Source organism: Anas acuta, chromosome 10 (assembly GCF_963932015.1).
Source record: "Anas acuta chromosome 10, bAnaAcu1.1, whole genome shotgun sequence".
In the NCBI taxonomy this organism is placed as follows: Eukaryota; Metazoa; Chordata; class Aves; order Anseriformes; family Anatidae; genus Anas; species Anas acuta.
The window spans coordinates 9677392-9696063 of record NC_088988.1 but is presented as its reverse complement, the minus strand read 5'-3'; the positions used below and the strand labels follow the sequence as shown (position 1 = coordinate 9696063).

Genomic DNA, 18672 nt, shown 5'->3' with positions numbered 1-18672 from the left:
TTGTCTCATTTACAGTAGGTACCCAAGGCAGTCCTGAGACTTAAAAACTTACAGGCCAGAACTTCAAGAAAATAAGTTACTGGGCAGGCAATGAATGTAGAACCAGACTAAACGAAGTAACAATGGGACAGTATACACTACTGTTCCTTCTTTACCTGAAAACTCTCATGAAATGCGTGTAAATAGGACACTAAATGTTTTCAAGATGGACACGTGTTCACTAGGAGGATAAATCTGTCTATAAAAAGCATTTGTCACGCTGAACTCCACTGTCTTTTAGATAAATTTCAGTACCAAATACCATTTCCTCTCTTTAAACCCAGATCCTCCTTCTTCCTCCGACCCACTGGCTGGATGACCCTTCTGCACCAAATACCATGCTCAAGTATAAAAGCTGCACAACATACAGAATACAAGCCAACCTTCAGAGCATGTTCTAGATATATTCAAGGACAGCGTGTTTATTTATCTGCAGAAGGTAAAACACTGCTATGTAGTCGTGCCTTGTTTTCTATTGGGTATAAACTATTATATAAGCATTGGAGTATTTGAATACTTAAGACCTTAAGGCTTCAGAAACACACCAGTTACCTATTTTGAGTGTACGTTCACAAGCAGGCATGTGAACTAATTTTTTTAGATGCTCAAGGATGTACCATCTCTTTTAGGGCTATGGATTAGTTGCCTAGGTACTGCTACCACAAGAAAGTCGTGAACACCCTACACCACTCCAGTGATAAAACTCTGAATAACCAAATTCTTGCATAATAGAGAAACAAGAGCTATATCAACATAGAATTCCTTGTTTTTATAAGACAAATGGCCCTCTAACAATATCTGATGGAAGGTTTTCCCATCAGACTTTGAGTTCTGATTAAGTTACCCAAATTAAGTTAAGTTACTGATTAAGTGTAATACCTTGCCGTTACTCACTCTGAGTGGCATCTCAAAGATTTCAGCAATGCTGAGATTTTCGGCAACTTCAGGAGGAATGTTTTCTACCAGATCGTATCCCAACGCACCTAGCACCAGATGACACTGAGTTTTCACTCCTGATGACTCCTATCTTCACTTCTTTCAGTAGAAGCCAATATGCAGACTTTCATTTTATTGCACTTGTTTTCAGAATCTGCAGATTATAGACCTGAGAACTTGCAAACTGTTATCCTCAAAAAACATTGCCTGATGTTTTGTGTACACCCACGTGATGCATCACCAATAATGACAGGATGGATTAAGTTTTTTTTTAGTGTAATGAAAGGTCTTCTTGAAGTTCATTTTGTGTGCTTGGAGTCACTTTGTACTGTATGACAGGTTCTTGAAAGACCAAGTCTATGCTAACACAGAAAACTTAGGAAACTGCCACTGAAAGAAATCAAAAATGGGCAGGGGATTAAATAAGTCATCTTAATTTTTTTTAAACCCTTAACTTGAATTATGGAACAAGCTGTGCTTCTTATTTTGAATAAATAGGAGAAAGGGGGGAAGGAAAGGAAGCAAAAGAGTCAGGAAAAAAAAAAAACAACCTTCATTAAAAATACAACAACAACAAAAAAAAGAATAATGTTGCAAAAGACAAACTACAAAGGCTAAACAGCTGCTCTCCCAAAACATAATCCAGCCTAAGTTTTTAATCACATGCCATATGAACTGAACAATGTCTTGGCTTAAGCTTCAGTGGCCTGGCTCTGCAGTGGATTCTTTTGCATTAGGTATTTTGCAAGTGATATTCTATACAAAGAAATTTCCAACAAAAGAGCATGGCAATGGCAACTCAAAAACAATAAAGGAATGAGATGGGAAGGTAAGAACTGTCCCATTTTAAGAAGCCAAAGCAGGTTACACTGCTTTGCTTCAATGTATGCCATTGCATTATGTTGCAAATGCACACCAAAGTACATTCCTGATCACTTCTCCGTATTGTTTGTGCAGTAACACTTAATTACAAAATGAAAACCTTAAGTCTGTAAACTGCTCCTCAATGTATTTTTTACTTTTATTCCTACATTTCCAAATGCCATATAAAGCTGGCCACCGTAGTGGAAATAGTACTTAAAAGCACACCCCAGGCTGATATAGCAGTAAGCGTTTTTCCCCTGGAAAAATAGTCAGTGGCCATTAGTTAAAGTCCCTGTCATTGTTTTTAAAAAAAAGCTGAGGTCAGAGCAACAGGAACAGTGCTCGATCTGTACAGCTCGTTTCTTAGGTTATATGGAAACAATTTTAACTAGTCTATCATTAACTATGCATGTTGAATTAAGCAATAAACCCCCAAAATGAAGGTTCGGGTGCAATCAGATTTTTTTCAAGCCTTCTAGTCTAATACTGTCCAAATGTCTGAAGAACAGTTGTCATTCATCTGATTTCTTTTGTTCCAGGAACAGATCAATGGTGAAGCATTACCCATATAACTGTTTTTGGTAAACAGATTGAAAACTATCAGGCTTTCCCACCTTCCCCCTCCTGGTTGCTATTATTTTTGTACTGACACGACAACCTGATATAAATCTCAGCCTCAGATATAAAAGCAAAAACATCCTCTGCCTCCCTTGTCATATCAAAAGAACACATCTTCCCTCATTCAAAAATTCAAAGCAATTTCTATGACTTTCAGGTATTAGTCACTGCAGGATGGGTACAGAACGCTGCATCACCACCTCAATAGACCTGTAGGAGGGAAGAACACACAAAGATAAATCTGCATCCTCCCAACCAGACTCCCTTAATGCAAGCTTAAACTCTACAATCCTTCCCACTCCTGACATTGCTGCAATTCCAGTCAATGAGATTAGTTGTACTGAGGAAGCAGGGAAGTGACCCAGCTAAGCCTTGGAATTAGAGGATAGGTCTATATGCAGTGGTTTGGGAACAGCTGCCATATGATCTCAGAGAAGCCAGGTAGAGTGATGGGCAGGCTGAGGACTGCTACACGGCTGAGTTAGGCCTGCAATTCAGTGACAAACTGCTGGAGTTCTCAGGGGTTTGAGACTGTCCTCACCAAGGAAACACTGTCATCGTGAGTCAGCTTGACATCATCTCTATGCAGCCTTAAAGTTAGCAACACAACACATCAGCATGCCAGTCAGCTAAGGATGCTTGGTGCTTCAGGATATAGGAACTGATGTAGGCATGTTAGCTTTTCTGAATAGAACACTGTTGGAAATGTAAAGACTGGCTTTCCTAAATCCAACTTTTAAAAGCGCATCCCCCCAACTACCTGCAGTGGCACAAAAGAGCATCTCACTTCATATGCTGCACAGTCATATTGTCCTGAGAAGAAACGTCACCTCACGTAAGTGATCCTGAACACAGGTCACAGCATTATCAGGAACAAAACCAGCATAATATTTAAGTGGTTCTTATTTGCCTACTCTCATTTGTCCCTCAGCAAAGCAGCTCTACTCTCTTGGCTCTACTTATTCAGGGCCACTTGAAGATCTTTTCCAGGCAATGGTTCCCTTCCAGCAGCAGCTGCTGCACTCACCTTAAAGTGAGTATTTGGCAGCCAGGAGCTCAAGACTATCAGCAGCAAGCATGTAGTACAGTCATTACAAGACTCTGAAAGACAAGTATCATGGAAGTAAGGTACAGGACTGTCCCAGCAGTACCTCAGCTTCTTGGTATTCTTTCCTTCTAGCAGGATCAGCAGAGGTATCGTGTTAACCACCTTGCTATCACTGGCAGTAATGAAACTGAATTGAACCATTACTACAAATAGAAAATACACTAAACCAAGAACACAGATCTCCCTGTAGCAAAGTAGCTGATCTAATTATTTAGCAGCAATTAACAAAAAGGGAGCTTAATTTCACATCCCCAGACCAGCTGTCATGCTTTTGCAAAAGAATTCTATCTTCAGTAAGTTTCTCTTATTTGTAGGCAGCTCCGTGCCAGACGCATCCCAGGTCAGCAATTATCATCTAATCGTGCAAGTCAAAGACTGGGGAATCCGTCTCTAGGATATTGTGCCTTAGCAACAGTGGAAATTGCAATGGTGGAAAACAGCCAGGTAGCTCCAGGTGCCATTTTCCTTCCAGAACTACTGAATGCAAGTTAGCCTCAAATCATTTCCAAGGTAAGTCAAGAAATCCTGATTTTGAAAATCATTCAAGCTCAACAGAGATAAGATTCTCCTGTAATCTTAAATCTACTCTGGATAATTAATTTGGATTAAGAACACAGGCTTTGATTCTACAAACCTGTGATTAATAGGTATATGAATAATCCCATTAAATCTGGCCTTCTCTTGTTGATTTGCAGAAATGCTGCTGTCTGCATAGGTTCATTATGAAGAAGCAGATTTGCTGTGTGCTGCATGTTAGAAAGTAAAATGGAAATACATATGGCCATAAGCCAGGTTTTGTTTCCTGTTTTAGTCCAGGTAATGGATCATAGCTATATGACCTTCAAGTGACAACCGATGAAAATGTTCCTTTTCCATGAAGGTGTTTGAGATCATTTACATTCTTGTATTTTGGACTAATGGGCTTGATTTTTTCTCCCTGAAAGGAGGATCTCCACAGCATGCTTTTAAGTTTTTACCGCTACATTTTCTGAAGTACCTAAAATCAGTGCTGCAGTTTCCCAGCTTCTTATTCCAATTCTAATTGCTCAGCTTGTATTGTTTGAGCAGTAAGAGAAACACAGCACTACTTAATGCACAGTAAAGCCTGCTGTTATCCTATTTATTGGAATGCCAAAGGGAATCCCTCAGGCATCTGAAGATGGGGTAGGAGAAGGTTGCTTAAAATAACAATCTTAATTTAAACATGGATTACAGATTGCCCAGTCCTTTCCTCATAGCAGAGCGAGTGAGGGAACCAAATCACATGACTATCCACATACTTTGGGAATACAGTCATATGGGTTAGGAGGCACAAAATCTAAACAAAGTCACCCAAGAAACACATTAATGCTAGAATAAACACATGGATGTTTAAATTAGAATGAGGTCTCCATAATGGCTTTGCCTTGTTATTTTGAGAAGTGATGAGGCACTGGACACATCCCATTTGTAACAGTCACCTTCCACTTTCTCCTTGTTAGGAACTGTTCTGCACCCATGGAGTCGAAAGGGTTCGTCTTGTAAAAACAACTGACAAGCTGTATATCATGAGGACTGTACAGTCTAAACACAAGTGTTTGTAGCTACATTTCCATGGTTACAGCAAAAAATCAGTTATAATATTCTCAGAGCTTGCTGTCCATTCTTCCTTAGACTATCTGGCATAAGTGTTTATTGCTTTTTGACAGTACAGTATTGCAGAAATATTTTTAGCTCTGGTAATCCAATTTCACATTTAAATCCAACTGAAAATGAGTTAACTTTCAGCCTGCCAAAGGATGTCAGGCAAAGCTTTCACTGATTTGGTTTTGCTTTAGCTTGTGATAGAGAAGTTACACTGTTTAACAAGAAAACGTCCTAAAATCCTAGAATTTAATTATTTCATTTCAATTCCATTTTTACCCTTTTAAATTTGATATAAAATGCTTCTGTTTATGGAATTGTGGAGGCCTGCAATATCTCATCAGTAGTCTGAATAATATAATTATACATTCAAAGGATCTCAAAACAGATGGAGAAAATTACTTATGCAAGGGCTGCAACATTGCAGGAGGCAAGCATAATTTACAATAAATGAGGCAGAGGTCGGTGGTGGCTGCATATTTACGTGTTCTTCCATAAATTCAGTCAAACTCAATAGAAACTGCTTTTCTCTAGAGTCATCAACAATCTGCCTACTGACACAGAATGAGACTGGCAGAACTGAAACTCCAACCCAGCATTTCTTGATTCCCAGACACCTTTTACAGCTAGCATACCATATCTCAACTTTTGTGATAACAAATTAAGAACTCCCTTAGAGCAAAGCATGGCCTTCAACTACAGGTGCTTTAAAAGCAGACACTTATTGCAACTAGATCCAAGAGTGATGTTGTCTTTTCCAATTGCATCCTGAGGCCTGTTGTCTTTCTGAAAAAAAATGTTAAACAGGATTAAATTATTTCAGTAAGAGAAAGTCCTGGCTCTGCCCACCAGAGGAAAAACTTCCATTCACGCTCCAGTAAGGAGATGTATGATAGCATAAAAACTTCATGCTCTCCCCTCAAAGTGCTCGGATAGTTCTCCAAATAAATCATTTCTACAAGGCAGTTCCATTCCTATGCCTACTCGTTCCTAGTATCAATCTTCTGTGGCTGCCAGCAGAGATTTAATAGTATTTCAGTAACCCTTTGTCCTTAAGACTGAACCATTTTATTATTTTTCATATTTTCTTTGAAACAGGGAATCTTTTTATTCACATTGATGTTTCACCCATGATTCCAGGTTGAGCGGCAAAACAGACGGGTCCATTACTCTGTGAAGGGGAGCTCCCTCAAATGCCTTTCTTCAACTGATCCAACCAGAAACATTTATGCAGAAGTGAAGATAGAGAAAGTCAGGCAAAGGTAAGTGTAAATATAATGAACAATCAGTCCAAAGTTACAGTATGGCTTTTTCAGCTAGTATATTTGAGCTAGTATTGTATTTCTGCTAGTGTATTTGAGTACACAGATTTTATTAACATGTTAATAAAGTTTCACATTTGTGGAAAATAGGATTCTTAAAGATAATGCCAGAGAAACAGACTCTTTTGCCTGCTAATCACTTTGTTTCACAACACTAAGATCTATGCCCTTGCATGACACCTTGCCACTTTTAATGGATAGCGTCTTCAGCATTTCCAGGCACTGGAAAAATACTATTGCTTCTTAGGTAGAAGACTTGCACTAGATAAAGCGATATGCCCAAATTCATACAGGCAGCCTGTGACTAACCTTAAGAATTATACCCTGTTCAGTGCCTCATGTGTTAAATCATCCCTTGAGGAATAAGCTCCTTATATCAGTAACATAAACGCAGTTCTACTCAGGTCCGAAATGCTGTATTGGAATAAGAAAATTTGACTCTCAACAAAAAGTAAACTCTCTATTAAGACTAAACTAGACTTGAATTCTCATATCATTTGAAGCATTTACTGTTTAGATTTTTATATCAGTACTATGTTCCTCTATATACCTCTTCCTGAGTTGTCGCCATGGGACCAAATCTCATGATCTTTTGCTATGTGATCAGTCCTAAGTTCCCCCCAAATACCAAAGAAATCAATAGTAATTTAACTGAAAACAGTCTGAATGAAAACCCAAGCCTCTGGCCCAGAACAGAAAAGATTATGGGTACAAGATGCTGCACAGGGCCCTCAGTAATAGCAGTGAGTACAGAAGTGAATACAGAAGCAGTTTGGACACACCTACAGCAAGGAAGGCCTAGCAGCAGCACTGATATTGAATAAAATTGTGCTTTAAATACCCTTTCACGCCCTCATGAAATTGATCCCACAAATCTCCAGCCCATAACAGGCACTATTAAGAAAGAATACTGAGCTGGGTAGACTTACAGCACAGGTTTCTATTGTCTGCACTACTTGCCTTGGATTTTTTAAGATGTCCTTACTCTGTTGTGACTGTCCCAGTTTTTGAAGCAGATGGAACAGTTTGCTGATGTTTCAGTGATGTAGGAACATATGGTCCTAGATATTTATAGAAAGAGCCCTGGGACTTCCATATATCAGGAAAGCCTGCAATCTGCCATCTGGGATTCTGAAGTCTACTTTGTCAGTGATACACATTTTACCTTGAGGCTTTAGGTTTCTCTCTGGAATATATAAAGCTAAGAATAGTGCATGCAGTGAAGTCTAGTTTGAAGATCTCTATAAAAATAAGATGCTAATTAAAATACGATCTTTTGAAAGATGATCAATACTTGTCAGGAAAGTTTATAAAGAGAAAGTAATTTTAGCTGTCTTTGTAGTCCAGCTTGTGGAAGAAATTCTCAGATTTCGGATAAAACTGAAGACTTAGTGCATTTTGGAGATATTGCATTTCCAAACTAGACAGGCTGGCAGTTCAAAAGTTTGGAGAATCTACCAGCACAGTCCACACGCAGCATAGAGTAGTAGATGACTTCATTTTTTACTGATCACTCTAGCTGAGTACAGTCAGAAGGGGAAAAGGAGGAAGTTTGACACAGCAGCAGTCCACTGACAGACTTTCCCCTCCTTGTTTTCATCAGTTATGATAAAATACTAAGCATTGTATAATCAATAAAAAAATTGAAAAAAAAAATTAACAAGCTACAAATAGACTGTGCAGTTCACAGAACTTTAACAACCGTAGTCCTATTGAGTCCTACACAATCCTAAGTTCTTTTTAAGTCTTAAAAAGGAGTTGATTGCTACACCAGCACTGCAAATGATGGTAGAGTTTTTATATGAAGAATATTAATGCCAAATTTTAATATGAGTATAAATGAACACTTACCACATCATTTCTTTTCATTAATTTGAATTGTAGCAGCATGAGATTCATTTTTTCGCCAGGAACAGTGATGGACCACTGTACAGTGACCCACTTACATGGCTGATAACAGTGATAGATGAGAATTACAACTTGCCAGTATTCACCCAGGAGTTTTATCAGGTAGCAGTCAAGGAAAATACAGCTGAACATGAAAACTGTTCTTACGCAACAACCTGGGCTGTAAAATTATGAGTCAACCACAGATGTGAGCAAGGACAATAATTTACTTAGGACTCAACTGTGCAATCCTTACTCCAGTGAGAATTAACATTTTTTGCATCGTACTTGCAGGCATATTTGAAAGATTCACAGATTGTTATCTTGAAGAGGCATGATCATTCTTAAAGTAACAAAACCTTTAAGGAAAAGCTTTGGGTTCAGCAGCGAAAAAGACACTAAAAGATATTAAATACTGGATTAACTGAATTGCAGGTAAATCTGTACCTAAATGCTCAATATTTCTCATTTGTTTCTGCTCTAAAATCTTATTTTTATTTCTGCAAAGATAAACTCATCTATCACATTCTTTATGTAACGTGTATTAACTAAAGGTTGTCTCAAGCCATTGAAAATATTTGAATTCTGAACAACTTTTTCCTAAGCAGTGATCAAAGCACATCTTCAAAACAACCTTTTTTTTTTTTTTAAAAAAAAAACAAAAAAAAAAACAAAAAAAAACAACTCTCTAGGAAGTGAGATCACAGTAAAAGCATAGGTTATTAATGACCCCAAGACTAGTAATTCTGAAGCTATTTTTGGGATTCTGAAGCAGAAACCTCAGGTATCAAATAGTTTTCATTTCACTGGCAAATAACATGGACTGATAACATTGCAGAATTCTGGATTGTAGGCCAGTGCTCTGAAGCATTGCTTCACAATGCAGATCATTTTAAAGACTGCTGTAGAACCTCACTTATCAGACAGATCACTTAAATGCTTATCCTGACTTCCCTTGTCATCAGATCTTGAATGCTAAAAGGAGATTATCTCTTGTCAAATAAGATCACAGACCCCATGGCAGGCAGAACAGTGTCCTGTTAAAGTATTTCTCCTTCTACATCAAGTATTTACTATGTCAAGAAGCCTTGGAAGCTCTCTTGTGTTTTGTTGCCAGGTCTCAGCAGCTCTTATGTTTTCATAAACGTTGTTGATATAAACAACTCTCTAACCTTCTCACAAAGGCGACCTTGACTCTATTGTTACTAAATTCTTGCCCCTGACAACAACACTTTGTTTATGATAATAGATCAGCAGCTCTACAGCATTCCATAGTTGCAGAGCCCGTCAGTAGTATTACACACTAAGTGGTTATCATTGCAACCATACTCTTTTCTTCCATCGTTTTATACATGGGTCTGGGCTTCCTTCATGTAGTTTAATACTCAAAACAGGAAAAACATGGCATCACAAAGGTGCTTATCAGTTATAAATAACAAGTCAATATTTTAATGAGTTGAGACACACCTCTTTTGGCCAGTGCATGGGTAGGTGTCTTACCTGTTTATGATAGGCCTGATTTGTGCATGTGTGATTGAATGCAGATACTCATATGTGTAGCCTTCAGGCTTTTATTGGAATGTATATTGGCTAACAACACATTTTAGCTGCTGTAATGTGTGAGCCATCTTTGTAGGTATGCACGAACTCTTACCTGCTCCTGCATGAAGCTATGTTTGAACAAGTCAGGAACCTATTTGTATAGTTTGTTCACTGTCACTCAGTCACAGGATGGCTAACCAACCCAAGATGGTAAAAACAAAATGAAAGCTCCCAGCTAATAAAGTTATTCTAAATACCACATGCACAAAGATACATTCACAGACAAATTGTGCCAGAGAGAAAGAACTGCTTTCTTTTTAAAAGATCTGTTTTAATCAGGTCACATTTCTACCCTACCTCCAGGATAAAAACATAGTAATAAAGCAATGGGTGAATTCATAATCAAAGTACCAGATATCAAAAGATTTGCAATAACATAAGCATTGGACATACTAACTTGGTGTGTCTATACACCTGTAGGAACTCTTCAAAATACCAAGTGGCTCCATAAGCTTTTATAGCATGTCAGAGCTATCTTCCATATTTTCCATTTTTCCACATTTGACAAGGTCTTCTTTCCTTACCTCAAAATTATTTTTTGAGGACATGACTTGTTTAGGATAGCAAAATGCTTTGATGAACTGAGACCTGCTTCAATAAGATGGGCAGCTTCTTCTTGCAAGATTGATATTAGTTTTTTTAAAATACCATGTGAGGGTTTAAGAGTGAGATAAACAGCACAAAACAGAAGTGATTCCAAGAACCCTTGATAACAATCTGGCCCGCTAAGATGTTGTCATTATTATAGAAGGTGGAATGCTTGATCTCAGAGGGGACAGATTAACACACCAGACTTGGAAACTTTACTCTAATAGCTAGCTGTCAAAGGAGTGCTGACATCTTAGAGAATTGCACCCTGGAGTATCAAATAATGTTGAGTTACTCTGCAGGGTAATCACTTCCATATGTAGACAGCTATGAGAAAGGTTAAGGGTAGACATAACTTTGTTCCCACTACACTCAGTGATAAAATTTTCACTAACTTCACTAGGAGCAGAATCAGGCTAATTCTAGTCTAATACTTTGCCATAAAGATTAGCTCATTGTTTTGAGATCTAATTACACTTCCATAAATACTGTGGGGAGAGGTGGATGTATTGCACAGTGGATTCGTTAATCTCAGGTATAGAACCTGAGTCCTATGCAGAAATAAGTGTGTTCTCTTCCTCCTCTCCCTGCTCTGCTTTTTCTTCTTCAATTCACACGGTTAGTTTATCCTAACTTGTTATTCTAGGATTACAGAGACATGGATATTGTATGCATTTATGAAGTTCACAGCAGTACAGGGCTTTGGCTACTTAAGCTTTCTAGATGTTACAATAACGCTCCTAAAACAATATTAAACTCACTAATTCTAAACTAAAAACTGGAGAAAAACGTATTAGGTACTGTATATAAACAATATAATAATTACAGTATATTGTACCAATCTCTTCACTGCTACGACAACTGAAAGTAACATTCCAAGATAGAAATGAGAAGCACAGTAAAAGCTACTGATTTTTCTAATCTTTTTTTGAAGTGGAATAGACCACTTTACCTGAATGTGGACAAGGAGGTACCTAACAACTATGACTACCACAGATAAGCTGTGATGTTCAAGTTGATTCACTTTTCTGAAGATGAAATCTTCTGAAATCCAAATGAACCACCGACCAGTACTGTGAATATTTGTCTGCCAAGGTACCACATGATTTTAGCTAGGGAAGAAACCATTGGAAGCTTGTGACCCAATCGGTTAGAAATGTTTTTGATTAAGAGGCTATGACAAACTGAAGTCACTACTTCCATCTAGGCCAGTAGTTACATTTACAGATGAAGGTGGAATCCCCCCAGAAACAGCTGATAAATAAAAACTTCTAAAATACACTATTGGTTGCAAAGCCATCAATTTTTAGTTAGTATCATTCACAGTGGGTCAAGAGTGGAGAAGAAATTGACCACTTTAACTTTCAATTTTAAACCTTCAAATTTAAACCTCTAACTTTAACCTAAATTAAAACCTCCGGGCTAGATAGTAATTTCCGTAAGAAATAATCCAGAGTAACTATTAATTTATCTAATGTAATTCTGGATTTCTCTAAAAACATTACTATTTCTGGTTTGACCTCAGACATGAGGCTAATTCTACTAATAAATAGTAGGATACAGGAAGCTCCAAATACATATTGTAGAAATAAAAATACTATTTCTAACAACAAATGCAAGGAAGACGAATAGGAACTTCAGCATTATTTTAAATTACATTTGTATTCATTCATCTCTGTTCGGAGTTTGTTCTTGCTATGGTTTCCTCTGTTGTGGTACCATATGACAATGTAAATGGCATTAGTATGAATTGCCTTAATATAATGGAATCTGGCAAACTCAAAATTATATTCCCAGGTATTTACCAGTCTACAGACTAATCTTGTTGAGCACTCTTATCTTTTTATAATGTAAGATCTAATAAGAATTATTTAGAAGCAATCCAGTTCTGAGTCTGACCCATAAATCTGAGTCTTTTCTCCTGAATGTCTAATGTAACCAGGGTTTGTGAAAATGTCTTAATGACAGTTCTGAACCTTGCTTTCATTACTTTACTTTTTCCTGACTGTACGGCAAGCCAGGCTGAGACAAAAACAGTGATGAAAACTCACTTTAGACTTCATGAAAAGTCACTATTATGCCCTCACCTGGAAGGCACTGTATTAGGTATACCTCTTTTGAGCTCACCTTTAATTTAATTTTCTTTTTACCTCTTATTTAGCTCAAAATTACAATGAAGACCCATTCATTTTTAGCTATGAAATTAAAGCCCAAGATTTTTTTTCTACCTGTCCTGCATTTAGAAAATATATACCATATCTAACATCTCATGAAGAACATCTGAGAAGCAAATTCTAAGAAGTACTTTTTATATTCTTTTCCCTTTAGTTTTCTATGATTAAGACCTATAAAAACAAAAAATTAAAAAGGGTGGACAGCAGATGACCACAGACAAAAAGCAACTGAAAACTCTGCTCAAATCCTTCCTTATCAATTCTTCTGCAATTCATTTACTCGAGTATTTCCCTCCTCTATCACAGTGCCCGTACAGTAATGGTTATTTGCAACATAACACCTAGGAATCTATTCCTCAGATTGGACATTATATTAGTACTCTGCTAAGGTACAACAGGACAAGAGACCTCTGCTCCGTATAACTTACCCTACTGAAGCAGAATTACTTGCAGGGTAAATCAGATACTAATAGAATAGATTATTACTATACAGATGCATAACAAATTGATAAAGCTCCAGGACAGGCTATTTATTAACAGCATTAACAATATTCCTATCTACTATTCCTTATCTACTGCTGCCTAGTGGCCAACCATTACCACTTCTTCCATGGAGCTGAAACAGTATGAAAATTAAAGAAAACTCATTTCACTGTAAACTAGTTTCCAACTAACTTCATAAAAACAGGCATTTCCTTCTTTTTGTTTGGAAAAGCTTACCACTATGCAATATAAAGCTACAGAGGAGAAAGAGATGCAAACATTTTTTAAAACGTTCAAATTATTTTTTTTCCTTCCTAACATAAAGCTATATGCCTTATGCTCCTGGAAATGAATGTTCAGTTTCTCTTGACTTTAATCAAGCAATTTGGCTGTAATTTAGGTGGCAAGTGACATTACAGGAAAAGTAAACAATAAAGTTATTGCACTTGTAAAAATAACACTAATTGTCTCCCTTAGGAGAAGGATGGGGCTGTCAAGATGTGGTCTTGCACCGCCCTTTGGTTAACCTCTTCCCCGTCCTGGCAGTAAACCTGCTTAGTCAGGCTGCAAAATGAACTATAGAGGATCCATTTTTCTTTAGGTTTAGGAGACAACAATAGAAGTCAATAGAAGTTGTTAAAGCATTGAATTTTGTCCTAGAAGTATGAGTCACTAATAAATAAAGGCAATGAAGAAAAAAGATTATATTTTAGTAATTGCATAATGCAGTACATCCTTATTGGTTTACTTCTGTGTAAACCAGTCTTACCTTTCTACTGACGTCAACAAAAGTGTAAAACCCGAGGGTTTTAGTGTCATCAATGGAATTGCTAATACTCTTAAGCAGACACCTAGGTAAGTGACAATATCCTTTCTGTGAAGTCAGCAAAACACTAGACTTTTAGTCATTGCACATCACTTACAAGGCCATTTTAGCTCTTGACAAAAGTTATTTGTCAAGAAATTATTTGTTTTTAATGTGAAAAGTTCAAATAGATTTTTTATCATTTTTTTCAGATTACAAAAATAAGAAGTTTGATATAATCATCTGAAAGATTGGACTGTCTAATAATGGGGGGTTACCTGTATTTCCTGAGGCTTTCCAGGCTTTAATCACTCCATTCAGATGGAATACAGGTGCCATTCCTGGCTGCCTTCTTCACTTAGGGGCTCTCTCCCTTTCACATGATGAACATGTCTGGGTAGCAGGAAGCAGCAGCACTCAGCTCACTGGGTACAAAAGCACCAAGAGAACACACGGTTGAGAGCACACTAGCAGATTGTATTTTCACACTTTGTAAGTTTACACACATTGAATCTGAAGGGGCTTAACACTGTCAGTGGGAGATGTGTTGCCAGGCTCTGAAAACTTGGAAACAGAAGGACAAGACTAAGCTTAAACAGAAGTAACACAACTGTAACTGTGACCTAGAAAATGCTGGTTTTGAATTAGGCAGATTCTTGAATGCAGTTTGGCTAGTTAGATCCCAGACTCCAAGGAACAAATCCATATCCCGCTCCCAAAATAAACTAACATGACCCTTCTCTCTGCTTTGGTCTCACACTGTGCTTAACTACTCTGGTTTCAATGAGCTTGGCTCATATTTCTGAAGTGCAGAGTTTGAGAGGCAAATACTTAACTTACTAAAATAAAGAGACAGAACTTATTATAATAAAGAGACAGTTGACTTCATGGTCAATCAGTCACACCTCTGGAAAAATTTTCAGTAGGGAAGATGCATTCAGCTCATCCCCTCCAGAAGTTACAAAAAATCCTGTCTCTCTGGACCAAAGGCAGCAAGTTGGTCCAGGCAAAGCAGGATGGTCCGAGTCCTCCCACTGCCTGTAAGAGGACCCCCAGCAGCACACTGCCTGTTCTTCTGATGTCTCTGTAACCATCACCCTTATCTCACAAGACCAGATAGATAAATCAGTTTAGAAGTCAGAGGCACACAGAAAACACAAGTGCCCATATAACAGCTATTACAGCTACAGCTAAACCAGATAGGAAAGGAAACAATTACTTGTTTTATACGCCTTCATAAATTTATTATCCACAGAGACAAAGCCAGAAACGATTATAAGTAATCACAAATATAACTACTCTGGAGAGCCTGCAGATACTAAACAGATAGTAACTCAGCACAGGGTACTGATTTAGTACATGGATGTGTTTATTTGATCTGCATTTGTAGATTAGCCCTTAAAGACTGATGATTACCTTATTGTAATCTCACTTTAAACCCAAGATAAATGCTGACTTTGTTTTAGTGTTTGATAAGCCAGTTACTAATAATTCTACTCTGGCTCTACAAATGTACTGTGGTTTATGTACTGTCTTGACACAAACCAGGCATGTCTGAAAGCAAATTACTGCTTCCAATACAATTGGATATTTAAGTGCCCACCAAAGTGTTGTATTCAGTGACACTGTCCTTGCAATTTCTGATCCAAATCCTCCCTTTGTGGTTAAAGTTTTGTTTAAGGGGGAAAACACCCATGTATTTGATTTCCTGTTTTTCTCCTCTGAAGGATTACATATCTAGGGTGGATGCAGACAAGATGGAGTGAGGGAAGGTGTTTAATTTCAAGAGTTTAGTATTTAAACACAATTAATTATATATATATAAAAACAAGAATTATCGGAAGCATACACTACATGCAGAAACAAAGAACAAGTAACCCAGGAAAAAAAAAAAAAAAAGCAGACTGCAGTCTTAGTTCTACTCTGCAACTGCACTCTGCTTCAGTTTTCCCCTCCTGAAAATTGAGGACACCTATTTACTAAACTCACCTAGTAACTCAGGTTCTTTTTCTCTGGAAAGAGTGAAACATACAAATCCCAATGCTTTGACTTCTTGGAGGTATTTCACTGTGGTGAAAATGTATCTTCCTTTTAAAGGTTTTGTTGTATCTTCATTATATAGAGGCCACGTACCAAAACCTTTCCAGCCTCAAATTACTATTTAAAGAATAAATTACATTCTTAGCAGGAGAAAACTATGTTTACACTACACAGAATGCACTGAGAACTGCACCCTGGCCAAATAGGGGAAAAAGCAGATCTCTACCCATGGTGAAGTCTTGCACATGTATCTCTGTGCTACGCTTGCTGGCCCACAATGGACATCTTAAACTGCACTGCTAAAAATGTAACAGGAGAGGCTTACAAAATAGTCTAGTGTATCTGACAGCTAAAGTACAAGAAACAATACTGATTCTTGTTACAAGTAACACTACAGGACACAGGAAGACTTAGAAGAAAAGCAAACATCAGGAAGCAAAAGAAAAGACACTAAGAAATAGGCTGGTATCCAAATGGATTTAAGGCAGGATTTGGCCAAGGAAACAGAAATATCAATTGATCTTAGTTAGATCTATATCTGAGAAATTTAATGATAGAACATGAAATTCAATCAAAGGAAAATGGTTAGTTCTGGGTATAGCCTAAGTCAAAAAGTTATGTAGATCCTCAAGTTCTTCTCTTAGAAAATCACATGAGAAAGCTGACAACTGACATCACTTTTGACACAAGTTTATTGGCAACCACATCTTAAAACTGAAGTGGGTGCTGAGTGAAATTTGTTAGCTTTACATGAGTTGTTCATAAACATTCCTAGTCAAAACTATATCTGTATTCCATAAACTCTATGAAAGTTAAAGCACTGTAACAACAGATTAAAAATAAAAATACAATCTGATACAGCCAGTTCCAGAGCAAGAAGTGGGAAAAAAAGTGGGGTATGGAGGGGGAGCAGCACAGAATTTCCCCTAGGCTGGCCTCTGCTTCTGTGGGATCTATTCTGATGTAAAAAATTTCCAGGATCGTCATTTATGCTTTTTTCTTAGTGTAACTAAAATAAGTGCATCCTGCTCAGCTACTGTTTAAGAAACCCTGAGCTGAAATAGATTTCTCTGGCCTTCATTCCATCTTCTCCTATATTTGGGACAAATTAACACCCTTTGAGCAACTTTTTGTAGCTGGTATCGCTCATGCATTACTTATTCTTAATTATATCCACATTTACATGTTTCACTGTCCAAATAAATATAATATAGCCAAGGTCTATAAAAAGTGCTTATCAAGAGAATTTTATTCAAAAGGATATGTAGATTGTTTCCTTAGTGATGATGAAGAGGTTGTCAAATCCACACATGAGAAAGGCCTGTAAATAGCAGTAACTTCATGCTATCACTTCAGGGGAGATTACAAGAAAAGGTGTAGATGCTTTGACAATGCTCAAGTCAACTGTGGTCAGCCTTAAAAACCTCCATTCTGACAGCATAGCAGATGGGTGTTTCTTTCTATTCAGGGCCTACAATGGACATAATATTTAAGGAACATCCAGGGTGAGAACAAAAATGCTGCTCAGGTTGTAAATGCATGAGTCTGGAATTTTGTTTGAAATGGAGGCAATAAATATAGATGCTTTGGCACCTTGCCAGCAAGCACACATGCATTAATGAGCTAGTGCATGATTTCTTTCAAAACAGTCTACAATTCCAATTGCTATTGGCCTTGGCCATGTGTAACCAAACATTAACACAAGAACATAGATTAAATGTAATCCTATTAAAAGGACATAACCACTGCTTAATAGGATGGAATACAGGAGGAATACCATGTAAAGGAGCCTCCAAGAAAGCCTAGATTTTTATTTTCTGACAGTGCTCACATTACATCTTTTCCTGTATGTTTTAGCAGGTCTGCAACCTACTGTGGTAACTTCTGGAAGGTCCACAAGAGCCTCTGTGTCTTATAACAAGGTTTGTTAGCACTGACACATCTTTTCCCGTACTGGTTACTACAGCTCTTTACTTCAGCTTCTAATTTGACTTCCTACTGCCTAAGGCACTGATTTACTCTTTTCTACCATTTCAGACATCCTGGACACCTAAGTTTCTGATAAGAGGTGGCATTCCTCCCACACAGCAGAGCTATCTCCTATGATGAAGCTGTTGTAGCCCTTTAGTCAGTCCGTAGAAGAAAAAAACATCCAAAAAGTAAAGTGTTACTGCAATTCAATCATTGGCAGATAAAAGATTTCAAGCATGCATCCAGCTTTCAGCATCATAATACACACAGTGCAGGTTAACTAAATCAAAAGCTAGGATATTTTTGAATATCAAATAGTGGCCCAAAACATTATTCTGCCCCCACAGTACCAAGTCCTCTTCCAATGCTCCCTAGCACCTGTTCCGTTACATTTGTGCTCCAAAGTACAGAGGCATCAGAGTACTTCAAAGACGTTGCAGTTACCTTTTGCTTAAGCAAACCAATCATCGTCTATGTTCGTACCTGAAAATGACTATAAAAACAATAAATTAGCTACACAGATAGAATATTTTCTTAAGACTAAGGCAAAATTATAAGCAGCTGAAAAACACATCTCACAAATGGAAAACATCAGAGAGCCCTAACAGCCAG

General features: G+C 37.6%; 1 long non-coding RNA gene across 1 annotated transcript in view; it reads right to left on the bottom strand.

Annotated features, from left to right (window-relative positions):
* Positions 1-4241: 4241 nt before the first annotated feature.
* LOC137862024 (uncharacterized) overlaps positions 4242-18672 on the bottom strand; it is a 30093-nt gene continuing 15662 nt past the window's right edge. Inside the window, exons 2-3 of the long non-coding RNA XR_011100014.1 lie at positions 14328-14474; positions 4242-5974 (exon numbers count right to left, since the gene is read on the bottom strand). This is a non-coding gene — a long non-coding RNA (uncharacterized lncRNA). The remainder of the gene's footprint in view (positions 5975-14327; positions 14475-18672) is intronic.